The sequence below is a fragment of the Micropterus salmoides genome, unplaced genomic scaffold (genome assembly GCF_014851395.1).
Source record: "Micropterus salmoides isolate LMB-PRFRI ecotype aquatic unplaced genomic scaffold, ASM1485139v1 Ms_hic_scaffold_5, whole genome shotgun sequence".
NCBI lineage: Eukaryota > Metazoa > Chordata > Actinopteri > Centrarchiformes > Centrarchidae > Micropterus > Micropterus salmoides.
Window position 1 is genome coordinate 13,163,173 of NW_024044237.1, and position 2,821 is coordinate 13,165,993.

Sequence of the window (2,821 nt, forward strand, 5' to 3'; positions counted from 1 at the left end):
TGGTACACAAAAAGCTCTCGTTGTCTAATACCAGTCCAATGCCTTTTTTAAGTTTTGAAAGATTATGCCCTCCCCCCTCATATGCCTTCCAGTGGTTTGGTCCTCTGCCTACCTTTTACAGACCCTCAGCAAATTCATTTCTAAAAAGCAACAACTTCCAAAACTAGTGAGTTATTCAGCCCAACTGGGGAAAACTGAGAAATAATACCTTAGTACCTTGTACTAATTGACAAAAGTCCATTAGTATCCTTTGGTCTCTGTGCACCTCACCTCACCGATATCACTGATGCTTGGGAGATGGGTACCAATGATCTTCTGAGCAGTTTTAATCACCTGCTGCAGAGCCCTCCGGTCTCCAGTCAAGATGCTTTCTATTGCTCTGTAAAAACTGAATTTGGCCTTCTTATGCTTCCTAAAGAAATACAGTCGTTTCTGAGCTTTCTTCACCAGTGTGGAGATGACCATATTAGGTTCTCTGTGATGCTGTTTCCCAGGAACCGGAAACTGTTCACCTTGTCCACCTTAGCTCCACTGATGTAGTGGAGTGTGTGTCTTTATCTCCTTCTTCCTAAAATCAACGATCAGCTCATCGATTTTGCTGATGTGGAGCAGTAGGTTGTTCTCTGAGCACCACTTTGCAAGATTGTCAATTTCCTCCCATTATGAAGTCACATCGTTGTTTTAAATCTAGCCGATGATGGTGATGTTGTCCGCGAACATCACAACAATTTTCTCCATGTTGGGAGATGCAGTCGTGGGTGTACAACATGAATAGGAGGGGACAGAGCACACAGCTCTGGGGGGCTTCGGTTTTGAGCACTAGAGTGGAGGAGGTGTGTCCACCAATCCAAACTGGGATTTGGACTGGGGTTTGTGAGGAATTTATATTATATTGTAGACTAATGTATTTCCATGCATGCTGCTCAGAGTCAGTGTCTCTCCCTCTCCTGTGCGCACGCAGGCAGAAGTGACTGAGTTACTATGGTTATTAGGACGCTGTTTGTCTCTGTTGAACTAAAACTAAAACACCACAGGATGAGAACAGGCACACTGTGATGGAATTCTCATTAACAGTCAGCTTGCTTCGTGCTTGAGCACGTAAAATTTGGATTTTAAAGACTCATTATTACGGTTTTGTTACAACTAAGTTTAGTTAGTTTTTCCAAAACTATTTCTTTATGTATTTCAATGTGGTCACTTTAAGAAACAAGGAAGTACATCTTGTGGCTAGAGTTCAGGAAGTAAGTGAGCATGGCACAGACAGTTGTTTTTTTAAGATACATCTGAGCTAATCCAGTGACATCTGCATACATCTTACGCCTTTGGCAACATCGTGGGTATGGATTGATTGTTTATTGTTGTCTACAACCTCAGAGTTTATTATTTTAGGACAGTTTTATGTTTGTGAAGTTTGATATGAGAATCTGCCATTACTAATGACAGCACAGTTCTTAAGTCATATTGGAAGTTCATAGAAGGACGATTACAAATTAATCAATGAACAGATAATTGATTGCATGTTAAAAACACAATGAGATTTAATTCATATTAGAGTTTGAGTTTGTATATATTTACGTTCTGTATCTCTGTATGTGTTAAAACCAAGCATGGCAAATATTATGCTTTTGTACATTTCAGTTTCACCTTTCCTTGCAACGTCATTAAACCTGTTAACAAGACACAAACTGTCTTTAGAGTCTTGATGTTAGGAAGGAGTTTAGGAGCTGGCTGTCAAACTATATACAACAGATTTACTGAGGACAGTACATTTGCATTTCTCTGTAATGTAGCACAGTGTGAACTCAAAACATTTTTTGATTCCCCAAAAATATATGTTTAAATAGTTAAATAAATACTATAAATGTGCAAGGGGTCAAAATGAACCCAAGCTCTTGAGTGAATTAGACTCAAACCCAAGATCAAACTTCAGTACATTCAACCCTAAAACATGGATTAATCATCTACTGTACTTACTTTCAGGTTGTAAATATGGGCTTACTATAGCATGGACTCTTCACTACGGGAAGCTGATCATTTTACTTGATTAACAAACTAGTGAGAATGAACATCTGGTAGCAATTAACCTTCAAACCTGCCTTCATGCCCGTGGACCAGCATGCATCAGTAGAGCTGGGCTGAGCTCCAGTTCTCTAAAGCCCATTTCTTTCAACAACAACTGTTACTTTCTACTCTTGATTGTTATCTGTCTGTATCATTTGCAATAGCAAACTTACATTAAGACATTGTATTGAATCTGCAAATGCAGACTGTGTCACTGTATTCACAAATTAGCCATACTGCAGCTCAGATCAAGTTATAGATAAACTGTCTCTTGTTTGACCTTGTTGCCATGGAGGATGATTTTGCCAGGCTGGTACAAATCATCTGGGTCTCAACATTTACTCTTGCCAATTCAGAAATGCTGTGTGTGCATGGCACTCTGGGAGAAATAAACAACATCATGGAGCCTGCAATCTTTATTCACCTGATCCACTATTTTCTGGCCAAGGTTATAGAGGTAACACAATCTTAAGAGAGTTCTGTGTAATAGCGAATAGATCCTTCTTGTGTGGGATGAGGACAAAATTAATGAAGGCTGCTCTGTGTCTGTGTGGGGTGGATTCAGCTGCTACTGTGATGCTGTGGACAAAACTTTGGTGTTGACTGTCGAAACTGCACTGCAATGACAGGCTAAATTGTAATATACTAAAATTCAGAAAATAAACAAGACGTCAGTGTATTTGCCATCACTAAGAATGATGTAGATTTGCATGTTCTTCCATTAAAAAGGCTGTGGTTCATCAATAGATAGATGGAGTTT

At 39.4% G+C, this 2,821-nt stretch overlaps 1 long non-coding RNA gene across 1 annotated transcript; it reads left to right on the forward strand.

The window, feature by feature from the left end:
* The first annotated feature begins 1,240 nt into the window (after positions 1-1,240).
* Positions 1,241-2,480, forward strand: LOC119888241. Its single transcript, XR_005441871.1, has 2 exons — positions 1,241-1,337; positions 1,981-2,480. It is a non-coding gene; the product is annotated as an uncharacterized LOC119888241 (long non-coding RNA).
* The last annotated feature ends 341 nt before the right edge of the window (positions 2,481-2,821 follow it).